Source organism: Suncus etruscus, chromosome 1 (assembly GCF_024139225.1).
Source record: "Suncus etruscus isolate mSunEtr1 chromosome 1, mSunEtr1.pri.cur, whole genome shotgun sequence".
NCBI classification, from domain to species: Eukaryota; Metazoa; Chordata; class Mammalia; order Eulipotyphla; family Soricidae; genus Suncus; species Suncus etruscus.
Window position 1 is genome coordinate 175,321,999 of NC_064848.1, and position 15,483 is coordinate 175,337,481.

Sequence of the window (15,483 nt, forward strand, 5' to 3'; positions counted from 1 at the left end):
AGCACCTCTTCTTTCCTTTTTTTTCAGGTTAAATATAGGGCTCAGATCTCAGCCACATATTAAAAGTAGAATGTGACTCAGTGGTAGTGTGTGCTTTGCATGTGTAAACTTTTGGGTTGGAAACTTGGTACTGCAAAAAAAAAAAGGCAATTAATTAATATGTGATCCTGCAAAACTCACTGAGGGCAAGTTCTAAGCAGGCTTGGTGCTTGCTAAGCCCATAAAAAGATCTGAGCTCAGAAATTGCTCCTGGCAGGCTCAACAGGGGATGATATGGGATGCAGGGGATCAAATCATGGTCCATCCTGGTTCAACCGCATGCAAGGCAAAGGCCTTACCACTGTGTTATCGCTCTGTCCCCAGGAAAGAATTATTTTAAAGCATTATTTACAGGGGCAAAAGACATAGTACAGCAGGTAATGTGCTTGCCTTGCATACAACTAACCCGGATTTGATCCCTGGCAGCACATATGGTTACTAGAGCCCTGCCAGGAGTGATTTCTGAGAGCAAGAGTAAATCTTGAGTGTTTCTGGATGTAATACCAAAACAAAACAAAACAAAACATATCAAGATTTACACATCCTGCTTATCACAATAATTAAAACATTTCAAATTCATTAGGGCCATTCAAGAAGGATCAGAAAAAGTGAAATTTCACATATGTATGTTTTATAGGCAGACCATTTACAACACACGCCTCCATAGAAAATTATATTTTGGGTTGAAAATACTTTTAGGACTGTTGCACCTGCAAATTAATAAAAAACCAAATCTCCTGGGTTTGTCCTCTAAAAACAGACTATCCTTCTCTTTGGTTGAAAGAATGGAGCCAAAAATTTCTTTAAACCTAGGCAAATGTGCTGGGTCTCCCAGAAGGCAGTTTTATAGGAAAGGTGAACAAAGTTCTTGTTTTCTTTGAAAGACATTTTCTTTTGTCAGTCAAGCATTGTTTTGTTTTGTTTCATTTCCTTATATCTGAACTTTACAGAAAGCTGTGCAGACTCCCATTTCCAGGATGTGTGTCCCAGGGTTTCAGGAAGCTCCCTCCTTAGAAAGATCTTGACTGCACTGGTTCTGAATGGTTTCAAGACATAAATTCCAAGAGCTGGAGAGAAAGCACAATAGACTAAGTACAGGAAGCCTGGGTTTAATTCATGATAACCACATGCCACTGAGACCATCAGGAGCATAGAACTTGGAGCAGCCCTTGAGTACTGTCAGGTATGCTCCCTGCCTTTCCCAAAAGATGGAAATTGCTTCTAGAAAACCCTACAGGATAACACTGTTTAACTATGTGTAATATATATGACATCAGGGTAACAAGCACAATGCATATGCAACAGTCTCAGAGCCATAATTGTATTATAATATTATGCAGTATATATTTTTGATAATAGGCAGAAAGCTAAAAATGACAACATCTTCTCATAGACCAGCACAAAGAGTTTAACATATTTTGGCATTAGTAGCAGAGAGAATACCCCAAGAAGAGAACACACAAACACACACAATTTCCCAGGAAACTGCAGTATTTTTATGACACTAGGACATAGCTTTTCTCATTCTCCTTGCAGAAATAGAGTTTTACATGTTGCTGTGCTGTGAATGCAACCTTTGGCTGATCAGAAGGACATACAAGTTGAATGACAAGAAAGCTGTCTGTTTCACCCATTCCCCACTGGCTGACTGTCACTCATTATTCTTTTCTTTCTTGGCTAAAAATACATTTCCTCTTGTTGATCTTCCAGAACAGCAAACAAATGGACTCTTGTCCCAAGCATGACTCTATATGCCAAGGTTTACCTTTCCTGGGATTCACTCATTGCTTTTCTCCAAGAACAGACACCCAACCAGTCAATCATCAGCTTTCTTCAGGAACTGGCAAGGTGTGCCTTTGAACAGTTTGCCTGGGGCTTTACATGCACTTGGGTGGGTGGAAGTGTTGCCCAGAAACCCCCTTCCAGTGGGAAGAGGAGTTGGTGCAAGAGAAAAGTTCATCTGGGATACTCTGCTTGCCTCCCTTACAGACAGAAAAAGTCTCTATCGTAAAAGTATTTTTAGTGGGAGGATTCACCAGGTGTTGGGTGGCTTCTGAAGATGGCAGAATATAAAGTCTGTGAAGGTGTTCTCTGCAGAGATGTGCTGGGCGAAATAATGAGTTTCTCTCTTAGTCACAGCTTAAGGAGGGGGGATTTGTTCAGAATTTTCTGGGAATCTGGCAGGATGGGTGAAGGAAATTCTCAAAAAATAACCTGGTAGCATGGGCAGACTGTTTCCCTCCTTCCTTCCTTCCTTCCTTCCTTCCTTCCTTCCTTCCTTCCTTCCTTCCTTCCTTCCTTCCTTCCTTCCTTCCTTCCTTCCTCCCTCTCTCCCTCCCTCCCTCCCTCTCTCCCTTCTTCCCTCCTTCCTCCCTCTCTCCTCCCTCCCTCCCTCTTCCCTCCCTTCCCTCTCCCTCCCTCCCTCCCTCCCTCCTTCCTTCCGTCCTCCCTGACTTCCTGCCTCCCTTCCTCCCTTCCTCCCTTCCTTCCTGCCTTCCTTCCTCCCTTCCTCCCTTTCTTCCTTCCTTCCTCCCTCCTCCCTCCCTCCTTCCTTCCTTCCTCCCTCCCTCCTTCCCTCCTTCCTTCCTTCCTTCCTCCCTTCCTTCCTTCCTTCCTTCCTCCCTCCCTCCTTCCCTCCTTCCTTCCTTCCTTCCTTCCTTCCTTCCTTCCTTCGTACCTTCCTTCCTTCCTCCCTCCCTCCTTCCCTCCTTCCTTCCTTCCTTCCTTCCTACCTTCTTTCCTTCCTTCCTTCCTTCCTTCCTTCCTTCCTTCCTTCCTTCCTTCCTTCCTTCCTTCCTTCCTTCCTTCCTTCCTTCCTTCCTTCCTCCCTCCCTCCTTCCCTCCTTCCTTCCTTCCTTCCTTCCTTCCTTCCTTCCTTCCTTCCTTCCTTCCATTCAGTAGTTTTAATTTTGGGGGGCACACCTGGCGTGCTCAGAGGGTACTTCTGGTTCTTCACTCAGAAATCATTACTGGTAGGCTCAGAGGACTGTATGGATGTGGGGATTGAACCCGTGTCTGTCCTGAGTTGTCTGCATGCAAGGCAAATGCCCTACCTCTGTGCTATCACCCCTGTTTCCCTTATTTCTTTCCATGAACTTGAAAGTCCTTTTTCTTGGACAAGGTCATTCTTCCATTTATTTTCTCAAATATCCCATAGCTTCTTCCTATCTCTCAACTCCCTCTGAGATGTACACTGAATATGCAGTATTACGGGTTTCCTGATGTTGTCTTTTATTGCCCTCACCCCCAATAAGCTAGCACACAACACATCTGGCTGCTTGTTTCAATGAAAAATGGCATCAAATCTGATTTTTGTCTTGGCTGGAGAAAGTCACAGAGCTTAGTGTTCAGTGACTTCCTTACACATTAAGATCCAAAATAAATGCAGAGCTGTTTGGGGGTAGAAATAGGGATATGTGTTAACTATCATATAAACCACCCAAAAGAGTGCAGGATTTTGAAACAAACAAACAAACACACATATCTTGAATAATTTTCATTATATAAGAGTCCAATGAATTGTGCTTGGTAGTAAAACTACAGATAAAACATCATTCTGATCAAAGGACTCCTGTTGCTCAAGTCAGCACATGCACGTACATACACACACAGTATGAGAGTCCAATTAGAACTTAGCTAGCCAGCTTCTTGTTTTCACTAGCAACCAGGATCCACGTAATCTTGGGGGATCTCCCTATTTATTTGCTTTGGTTAGGTCCTCCAGTCTAGGGTTCAGTAGTGAGTCTTCCTATCTAGTAACTACTGAACCTACATGCTTCTTCTGCCCTATTGTTCCTTCCTGCAGCAACTAGGTTAGCCCAGCCCACACAAAAGGAATATAAATTCTGCTTATTTGTAAGCTTGTTATTTGCGGGGTTATATTTTTCTTTAGTTTGAAGGAATAAGTGAAATAGGTGAGAGGAGTTATGTGGCAAGGGAAGAAGAAGAATTCTGCTGGGAATGGGCTCATTCAGACTTCAGCAGGACACCAGGGTCCAGCCTGGGTGCTAATTTCTCTTCCTCTTTCTTCACATTATCATGACTCTATCCTTTGTAAATCTCTTGCACCTGTTGCTTGCTGGTCTTACCTACAACCAAGCTTCTGCTTGGAATCATCTTAGCTTTGCTCCAGTACCATATTCTCCTTTCCATTTCCCTGTCACCACCTCACACCACCTCTCCTCTGATTTAAACATGCCCCTTTCTCTCTACAGAGAAAAGCCTTAAGTTGTAGCCCAAATTCCACACTGCTTACTTTCCTGTTTATCCCAATCATATTTCACTCCTCTACCCCAGATTTTCATTCAGCCTACACCCCTCTACCAGTAAGCCCTGATCTGTACCTTTACCAACTCCCTTACACTCTTTTTTTTTCTTTTTTGGTTTTTGGGCCACACCCGGTGACGCTCAGGGGTTACTCCTGGCTAAGGGCTCAGAAATCGCTCCTGGCTTGGGGGACCATATGGGATGCAGGGGGATCGAACCGCATCCTATGCTAGCGCTTGCAAGGTAGACACCTTACTTCTAGCGCCACCTCTCTGGCCCCAGCAACTTCCTTACAATCCCCATACCTAGTTTGCCCTTCTAGGTCAAGTTCACATCTAGTTCATGCTATCTTATTCATAAAGTCTTCCTGATTTGTCTAGCTCAGAGAACATTGTACAATGGCATTCTTTTGCTCCCTTGCATTCTCCTAATATTTATGTATTTATAAATCTTTCCCTAAGATCTCTGTATTTATCGAGCATCAGTAATATTTTTGGCACTATAGTTGTTAACGTTGGTATAAAAATTACCTTTTTGTTCAATTCAGGCCAGCTCATACACTGATTCTTTTCTCAAACAAGATGTAAACCAAGCTGTGAAAGATCATGGGTACACCCACCTATGCAGCAGAGAGTTAGAAAGTGGTCATCTCAGAACGAGAGGGTGGGCCAAGTCCCCACCCTGCCAAAGCCATGCCTTCTGCCTCCACCACCCACAATCACCATCTTCCCCATGGCCCTGCCTCATTACCCTTCTACGATTCTCTTGGTCACACTAAGCTGACCAAATTTAAGGTATGCCAGTTTTGGGGCTGATATCATCAGCACTTTTTGAAGTGAGCATAGGAACCATCCTCCCATATCCTTTTTCTTCCAGAAAGCCTGGCAGCTGTAACAAATGTAGTTGTCATGTTAGAACTGGACCAGCTCCATAGACTTACTCTTTTCTCAAACAAGACTTAAACTGAGCCATGAAAAATCAGGGGTATACTGACTCACATAACAGAAAGCTGGCCAGTTTCGGAGGAAAGGGTGGACTGAGACCCTGCCTACCAAAGCCATCCCTGCTGCCTCCATAATCCAGAATCACTGTTTTCTCAATGGCCTTGCCTCATCACTGACCCTCTACATTTCTCTTTGGGGAGACAAATCTGATCAAACTTCAGGTATGCCAGTTTGGGGGTTGATATCACCAGGGCTTTCTGGAGTAAGTGAAGGCACTCTTCCCATATATTTCTTCTTTCAGGAGGCCTGGCAGCTGAGAACATGCCCCTAAAAGTTGCAGTATCAGTAATAGTGCTTTGAATTTCTGGACAACTTCATTTGGTCGATGCTTTCATCCTTATAGGAACACACCAATTTAATAGAACGGACATCTAACATCAAGAGCTTACTAAATCCTCTGCCATTATATTAATGACTTTATTGGAGACACAATAATTTTCACAAGTGTGTTTGCTACTTTTTCTTTCTTTCTTTCTTTCTTTCTTTCTTTCTTTCTTTCTTTCTTTCTTTCTTTCTTTCTTTCTTTCTTTCTTTCTTTCTTTCTTTCTTTCTTTCTTTCTTCTTTCTTTCTTTCTTTCTTTCTTTTTCTTTCTTTCTTTCTTTCTTTCTTTCTTTCTTTCTTTCTTTCTTTCTTTCTTTCTTTCTTTCTTTCTTTCTTTCTTTCTTTCTTTCTTTCTTTCTTTCTTTCTTTTTCTTTACTTCCTTCCTTCCTTTCTTTCCCTCCCTCCCTCCCTCCCTCCTTCTTCCTTCCTTCCTTCCTTCCTTCCTTCCTTCCTTCCTTCCTTCCTTCCTTCCTTCCTTCCTTCCTTCCTTCCTTCCTTCCTTCCTTTCTTTCTTTCTTTCTTTCTTTCTTTCTTTCTTTCTTTCTTTCTTTCAACTTTCTTCTCCTTTTTTAATAACTGCTTTCACTTATCTGGAAATAGATGTGTTATAGTCAACTATGTCAACTATGTGATACATTGTCTTTAAATAAAGTAAAAATACTACTTTGACTTACTTTAATAATTCAAATCTAAGTTTTTAACTGTCAGGTATTTTTGCTTGTTGGTAGGTTTAGTTTAGTTTTTGGTCCAAATTTGGCAGTGCTTATTCTAGCTCTGTGCTCAGGGATAAGAGGTTATTCCTGACTGGACATATGGGGTGACAGGAATAGATTCTTGGTCGACTTATGCAAGGCAAACATCCTACATGCTGTACTCTCCTGCCCCAATATTTATCAAAATGAATTTTTAACCTTGGAGAAGTTTTAGAGCATAGTATTTGTGTAAAGATATTACCAAGACCCCATGTATCTCACACCCAGTTTTCTTTAGTAACATCTTACATCTCTATGATTGATATATTGATATAATTAAGTAAAGCAATCATATTGCATCAAATATGACTAAAAGTTTTGATTTGTTTTGGGGACTACATCCAGCAATGTTCAGAGGTTCTGTGCTCAAAGATCACTTCAAGGGAGAAATTGGGGATCATATATAATGGCAGAGATTGAATCAGGGTTAGCTCTATGCAATGCATAGAAGTGCCATCTCTCCCAGCTAGCTCCAGGGACTTGGGAAAATGATTGACAGTTGCAGGCTTAAATCACTAGACAGCTCTGTGACACACTACCAATAATGCAAACTGGAGTTCATAGGGGCCGGTGAGGTGGCGCTAGAGGTAAGGTGTTTGCCTTGCAAGCGCTAGCTAAGGAAGGAGCATGGTTTGATCCCTCGGCATCCCATATGGTCCCCCACAAGCCAGGGGCGATTTCTGAGTGCTTAGCCAGGAGTAACCCCTGAGCATCAAAGAAAACAAAACAAAACTGAAGTTCATAAAGAGGGTAAAAATCATCATGATGATCATATGATAATAAGATGTTAATAAGCTAGCTAAACTGAAATATGAATTAGGTCTGTCTGCACATGCCTGGCATCAAAATCTTCCTTTTTTTTTTTTTTTTGCCTTTGCTACTATCAGATCCCAAATCTCTACTCCATTTCTATTGGGCTCTGGTTGTATTCCCCACTCTTGGACCTTGTTCAGCTGTCATGCTATCATCATGCTATCACTGTCTCTAAAATTAACCCATCACTACAACTGTAAATACCACTCATACCTACTCAGCAGAGCCTTATGCCACACACCCCCCCAACATTTCCTCAATGATTTGAAGACTCTGGCTTAAGCTAGGCAGGAGGAGGAACTTTCTTTGGCCTTCTCTTGCAGCCAAAATTTTGCAGTTTCTCAGATAGATGCTCTTTCAATCATGTTGCTAATATTCCAGGGGCAAGGGAGCACATGCAGTGGTCCTCAAACTATGGCCCATGGGCCACATAATGTATTTGTATCTGTTTTGTTTCTTCATTGCAAAATGAGATATATGCAGTGTGCATAAGAATTCGTTCATAAGTTTTGTTTTTACTTAAGTCAGACCCTCCAATGGTCTGAGGGACAGTGAACTGGCCCCCCTGTTTAAAAACTTTGAGGACTCCTGAGTGTCTCAGAGGTGTTGGGAATAGTTCTTACCAGGATCCAAATTGCTGTGTGTGTTTGAAAATTTAAAACAATGAACTGCAGGTGTGAGTTATGACCACTTCATGTGAAATAATAATTTATAGGAGAAAAATTATTATTATTATTATTATTATTATTATTATTATTATTATTTTGGTTTTTGGGTCACACCTGGCGGCCCTCAGGAGTTACTTCTGGCTCTGCACTCAAAAGTTGCTCCTGGCAGACAATAGAAAATGTCAAGATTCGAACCAGGGTCTGTCCTGTGTTGGCCGTGTGCAAGGCCAACATCTTACCACTGTGCTATCGCTCTAGTCCCATAGAAAAAATTATCTTAATTAAGAAAAAGTGTGTCTAATATATATATGGAAAGTTCTAAACAGGACACAAGTGGTCATTATCCAATTTATTTCATATTTTTATCATTGTAATTCTTTTTATTGTGGTAAAATATGTATAACAAAATTTTTTTTATTGTGAGGGGGTTAGGGGGTTACACCTGGCAGCACTCAGGGGTTACTGGTTACTCCTGGCTCTGTGCTTAGAAATTGCTCCTGGCAGGCTCAGGAGACCATATGGGATGCCGGGATTCAAACCATTATCTGTCCTGGGTCTCTGAGTGTAAGGCAAATGCCCTACCGCTGTGCTATCTCTCCAGCCCCAAAATTTCTATTTATTTTATGTATATAATTAAGAATATTCTATTATTATATGACCAATCTTTGTTTTCTATTTTTGACCATTGAACATTTATTTATTATTATAATAATAATATAAGTGTAGTATTATTATTAATGTTTTGGTTTGGGGGCCACACACAGCAGTGCTCAGGAGTCACTCCTAAGCAGGCTTGGGGGACCATATGGGCACTGGAGATCAAACTTTGGTTGACCATTTGCAAGGCAAGTGTCCTACTTGCTGTATTGTAATTGGATTCTTCAGGAGCCTGAAGGGATGAAGAAATTGCTATCTGGAATCTTTGGCCAACGTAAGAGTCAAGAGCTGGAAATTACACTCCTATCAACATTCTAGAAGGGACAGGTCCTCTAAGGCACAGGCCTAAGGCAGTTGCCTCAGGGAACTGACGTAGTCTTGAGAAAGATGGACTTGAGAGCAGTGAGCAACTCCCTCTACTGCAGACTTTGTCAAGTCTTCCTAGCTGTGACTAAGATGGGCTGAAGGTTCCTATCTAAGACATGGGATCTACTCTGAGTCAAGAAAGTGGGAAGGGCCACTGTGATGATTGACTGCAATAACCAACATTGAACATTGCATCAACTTTGCTGAGTAAAGGAGTAGAACCAGAATTAATTTAACAACACAACTATTTATATAAATTATAATAATTGACAATAAGATAATGTATAGCCATGCCCACAACAAAGCCTTATGTTGACTGTTTCATCTGCCTGGAGTACCTCACCATAGTTATTTGCATATATGACACATTCTCACTCTTTCCTTGTTTTTCTTGAAAAAAGACATTTTTTTTGTTGGAGGCACATCTGGCACTGCTCAGAGCTCTGTGCTCAGGGATTACTCTAACAGAGATCAAGATGGCCATATGGGGTTAAAACCCACATTGGCCACTTGCCTTGCTCTACCCACTGTACTATGGCTCCAACTCTCTTTTCAAAAATTCTTTTAAGCTCCTTCCACAAATCTTTGGGGGGCCATACCTGGAAAATTTCAAAGTTTATGGGTTTGGTGCTCAGATATCTATCAGTCACAATGGGGAACCCTGTGGTGCCAGGGATAGAACCTTGGGGTCCCTGATGCAAAGCACGTGGTCCAGCTCATTGACCTGCTCATCACAATTCTTATTATTCTTCGGTCTTTGTGTAATATCAGATATTGAATACATTTTGATTTGTTTACTAACCACTTGCTGTTCCATTATTAAGTTCTATTAACTCAAACAAGGTTCAATAGATTGTGTAATTTATCCTAGGATTTATCACAATGACCCAGATAGAAGACCAGCAGGAAATATTTGTTTGATGAACAAATGAAATGAACTAATGAATGAACTACACAAACTCATACCTAACATATATTGTGGATTTGAACAGGACTTTGAGAATCCTTACTCAATGCATTTTGTATTACTAATTTAATCCAATAATGAAAGTTAAATGACTCATTTGAGAGTAATAATAGTCTCAACTCAAACCTTTTGTAGGTACTAATTTAGGCTTTTGGACATTCATTGCTAATTTGAGGAAGGTCAATGGGCTTTAAAGAGAAGGTCAGAATATTTAAAGAGATGATCAGGAAAAAATTTTTTGAATTACAAGTCTTTCACAGTTATATTTAAGGTGCATAATGACATAATGACAATGAATTAGGGCAATTCCCACCACCAGAGCTGACCTCCCTTTGCCCCTATTATGACCAGAAAATTTTATAGATTTTTTTGGGTTTTTTTTTGTTTGTTTGTTTGTTTGGTCACACCGGCAGTGCTCAGTGGTTACTCCTGGCTCTATACTCAGAAATCACTCTTGGCCGGCTCAGGGGGATCATATGGGATGCTGAGATTCAAACCACTATCCTTCTGCATGCAAGGCAAATGCTTACTTCCATGCTATCTCTTTAGCTCCAATTTTATAGATCTTATATGTTATTGTTCATTTGGGGAAAGTCAATAGACTTATTCTTTTTGTTTGTTTTGTTTTGGGGTCTCACCAGGCAGTGCTCCTGGCTCTATGCTCAGAAATCGCTCCTGGCAGGCTCGGGGGACCATATGGGATGCTAAGATTCGAACTAGCATCAGTCTGCATGCAAGGCAAATGCCCTACCTCTATGCTATCTCTCCAGACCCAAAAGTCAATGGACTTTAAAGAGATGATTAGAAAATTCTACAGATTTTATAGATGGCAAAAAGGCCCATAATAAAGTAGCACTCATTGAAGATATTAATTTTTTATATTTTCAAAATACTAAGAAAGGGAGGTGTGTATTTAAAGTCACTATCTATCTAAGAATGGAACTTTTTCCTAGCAGAGGAAAGATCACAACAGTCAATAGCATTCAAGTTCTATTTCAGAAAACCCTATGACTTCAAATATTGGCATGTTGATGAAGATCTGGGTTAACCTGTTGGGACACACTGTAGGGACAACACTTATTTATTCTAATAAATAGGATTTATCTGAATCTGAGTATTTCTTAGTGCTGATATGAGTCTGCTAAGTTAGGCAGAGATCATTTAAGAGGTGGAGCTTCTAGCTACTGTGGACTATTTTAAAAAGTGATGTCAGGATCCTGCTACCTGTTCTCCCTGTTGGTCATGTCTGGAAGGATCTGGAGTAGGAGATATATTTACTCAGTAAGTTGGCTGGTGTTTTTCCCCACTTCCATTTAAGCATTTCCTGGGCTCAGATCCCCTAAATGTGCCACAAGCACTTGCCCTATCCCATTCCTTGTGACTAGTGGCTGAGCTTGCTGATAAGTCAGAGTTTAGCCCTGCTCTCATCTCAGATCATCTTAGCCTGATAGGAGCTACTTGTCCAGAGATGCCTACTGGCTCCATTATTCTTTTTCCAGGTAACAACTTCATTCTTAATGGAACTCCTTTTATTGGGGGGGGGGTCACACCTGGGTTACTCCTGGCTCTATGCTCAGAAATCACTCCTAGCAGGCTCAGATCATCTTAGCCTGATAGGAGCTACTTGTCCAGAGATGCCTACTGGCTCCATTATTCTTTTTCCAGGTAACAACTTCATTCTTAATGGAACTCCTTTTATTGGGGGGGGGGTCACACCTGGGTTACTCCTGGCTCTATGCTCAGAAATCACTCCTAGCAGGCTCAGGGGACCATATGGGATGCTGGGATTCGAACCACCAACCTTCTGCATGCAAGGCAAATGCTTTACCTCCATGCTATCTCTCTGGCCCCTCTTCATGGAACTCTTATTTCTTGTAAAAGATAAAGACATCTTGCAACTAAGGTTAGAATCTAGAGATTGTCTATTTCTTGTCAGGAGCAGCTGTGTTTTAGACTCTCTCAGTGAACAGAGACTGGAAGCATATGTGTAAATCATGCATACACATAGCTCTCTAAATGCATTTTACTCTCTATTGTAGTTATTTTTAAAGTACTCCTGTGTTTTGTGTCCAGAGATTTGGCTCAGAAGTAGAGTATCTGCTTTGCATGGATGAGGCTCTGGGGGTTAGATCTCCCAGATTTAACAATAGATCACAGCAACAACAAACCATAATTCTGGTGCATTCTGCTAACTCCAAATCTGATTTAGCTCCACTGGGTTTATTTTCACCATTGCCTCCTCATCCTTGATTTCTTTCCCAGTCAGTGAGAAACATGATTCTGATTATTTTTGATTTGCTTAGTTCTTTACACCCAGAATATAGTAAAAATTCTTTTGGAGTTGTTAAACTTCTCTGAGAAATAAATTTTTTAGTAGAGTAGAGCATTTAAAAGATAATGGCTTGAATATTTTTTATTTAATCAACGAGAGTTAAAAAGTTGTTGACAGTTGAATTTCATAGACTTTTCCAACCACCCTTTTACTGGTACTCATTTCCTGGCACCAATGTCTTCAATTATCTTCTTGTTCCCTTCTCTGCCCCCAATCCAAACAGAGCCTAACTCTGTAGCAGATACTTTTCTTCTCTCCCTACCGCTTTGAACCTTTTAGGCACCATGGCTTACAATATTGTTACTAACAGTATGTCGTGATACTGACAGGATATCATGCATAGTACTTTAACTTCTTTCAGGATCCAGTTTTTGTCCAGAGTGATCGATTCTATCGTACATGACTTTTGTCTCTATTTTAGTTCTGTCAATACACTGCTTTCCAGTGTTCTATATAGATGGTTCCATTCACCCCCAAATTTCTTCAGACTGCCAAATTATACTTAACCCCTATTCTCAAACTCAACATGAGACCATATCCCTGAGTTTCATACATAGATTTTTACTTCTAGAATGTCACTGATAGAAACCACATTGCATACTTTTTAACATACAGCTTCTCCTAACTTAGCATAGTGGATTTTGATATGTAGTTTTATGTTTCATAACCACCTCCCTTTTTTTTGTTTTGTTTTGTTTTGTTTTTGGGTCACACTTGGTGACACTCAGGGTTTACTCCTGGCTCTGCACTCAGAAGTTGCTCCTGTCAGGCATGGATATGCCTGACATTTGGGGTGCCGGGATTTGAACCACTGTCTGTCCTGGATTGGCTGTGTGCAAGGCAAATGCCCTACCACTGTGCTATCTCTCAGGCCCCATAATCACCCCTTTTCTTTACTGTGGAGTATTGCCCAATGGTATCCATATTATGAAGTATTGATGGACATCTGAGCTTAGAGTTACTGTCTCTAGGAATTTGTTCATTTCACTAGGAACTGTGACTTTTGGGCATGTTTGTCTATAGTGATCCTTTGTCATCCTTTTATCTGCTAGAAGCTCACTAATAATGTCCCCTGTGTCATTCTTTTTTTTTTTTTTTTTTTTTTTTTGGTTTTTGGGCCACACCCGTTTGACGCTCAGGGGTTACTCCTGGCTATGTGCTCAGAAATCGCCCCTGGCTTGGGGGGACCATATGGGACGCCGGGGGATCGAACCGCGGTCCGTTCCTTGGCTAGCGCTTGTAAGGCAGACACCTTACCTCTAGCGCCACCTACCCGGCCCCCCCTGTGTCATTCTTTATTTTATAAATTGTCCATCTTACTGATGGATTAACCCTTGGACTGTTATAAACACTCCTAACAAGTTTTGACACCACACCTGTGCGACCCTTGGAGAGCATACACAGTGGTGAATGACACTTGTCATTGCCACTAAAACACCAACAATAATGAAATGAATAGGGGAGGAGAAAGAAAAAAAGAAAAAGTATTAAATCTTTTTTTTCACTTATTTTTATTTTGGATCAATACCCAAGGGTGCTTGGGAACTACTTCCGGCCCCACCACAAGGGGAAGATGAGATCTGGGAAACAGAAACCAGGGTCACTGACCTGTAATCCAAGTACTCTTCCACTGATATACTGCTTACCCTGGACATTGTGTGTTCTAATGGTATAAATTGGTAAGTGAGAGGCTGGAGGCATAGTAGAAAGTGTTTCCTTAAAAAAAAAAAAAAGAAAAACAAAGTAGAGCAATAGGCAGGGTGCATGCCTTGCTTTTAGACAACTTGGGTTTGATCCCCAGCAGCCCATATAGTTCCCTGAGCCCACCAGGAGTAATTCCTGGGGCAGAGCCAGGTGTAAACTCTAAGCACCACCAGTTGTGGTCCAAAAAATAAAAAACCAAAATAACAATAACAACAAAACAAACAAAAAACTAACTGAAACTGGAATCTCAATTTTCTTCACCAGTTATTAAAATTCAACTTTAGGAGCCAGAGTGACAGCACAGTGGTATACAGCCGACTGAGTTCAAGCCTCAGCATCTCATATGGTTCCCCAAGCCTGCCAAAAGTGATTTGTGAGTGCAAAGCCAAGAGTCACCCTTGAGTGTCACTGGGTGCAGCCTAAAAATCAAAACAACAACAACAAAACCCAAAAATAAAACCCAAGAACTTTAGCAAATATACTGTAAGTACTGGCTTTAACTCTATCTCAAAACAAATATCAACACCAATCGAAGTTTTTTTTTATAAAGATTTGAATCATGTAAACAAAGTACAAAGCTTTATTAAAACCCAAATAAAAGGTGCTGTTATGATGAGTCCTTGGTATTACCTAACAGACCATAGATTCAAATCCAGACACATAAAATGGCTTGAGATCCTTGAGTTCAGAAGACAATAGTTTCCATCAAACAGTAATCCCTATTGGCATTCTAAGGAACTAGGAAGGGAACTTGAAGTCACGGTGTGTCCTGCCTTTGACATGCCAATGAAGCATGACTTTTGAGTGGCAGCTGGTTGGTTTTTCAGGAAACCAGTGCAACATTTAAAAGCTTAAAAATCTGGAACTAAGACACACAGGGCAAAAAACGAGTTCAATAATAAAATATTTTTCTTCCTTACTGTGGGCTTCCTTGTTTTTCTTTTCTGTGGTTCAGTGACTATCAACCCCAAAATCTCTTTTCTTTCTTCTAAGAATATATTTTCCTGTCAGAGTCGATGCTGTCACCTTCCCTGATTTGGGAAGAATGGTGTGACCTGTGTCCTGAATGCCATTGGGCCAAGGCCAAGACAGAGTTCCCAAGAAGTGGGAGTGGAAAGGAGCAAGAATGAGAACTCTATTCTCTTCCTCACGAATGTATGACCTATAGCCACTTTCTCTTTCCACCTGTCCCTCTACCCTAAGACTGGTTCTCATGCTATGTGTTTGAGGTTAAATCAGTTACAGGTATCTGCTTGGGGTGGGCCAGAGTTTGGGGGAGAGGGAAAAAAAAAACCAACAGATCCCTGGCAAGTCTTGATAATTTTCCTTCAAAGAATCTCTGATGCTCAAAGAATCCACAAGGTAAGCATGCAGTTTCTAGGCAACGATGGTTGTTCCCCAGAGTTCCCCAGCATGGAGCAACCTCCTCCGAGAATTCACTGAGCAAGATAACAGCCTGGAAAGTGTGGAGACAAGATTCCTTCCAACTATATCCACAACCACTAATTTCTTCTAACTTGCTTCCCAGCAAGTATTATTTCAGACATACATTCTCAGTCTTTTCAGGTTGCTACCTGGATGAATATTTCTCC

At 41.1% G+C, this 15,483-nt stretch overlaps 1 protein-coding gene across 1 annotated transcript in view; it reads right to left on the bottom strand.

Annotated features, from left to right (window-relative positions):
- LOC125995993 (lactoperoxidase-like) overlaps nt 1-15,483 on the bottom strand; it is a 39,257-nt gene that overhangs the window by 23,372 nt on the left and 402 nt on the right. The gene's annotated exons all lie outside the window — the stretch shown is intronic.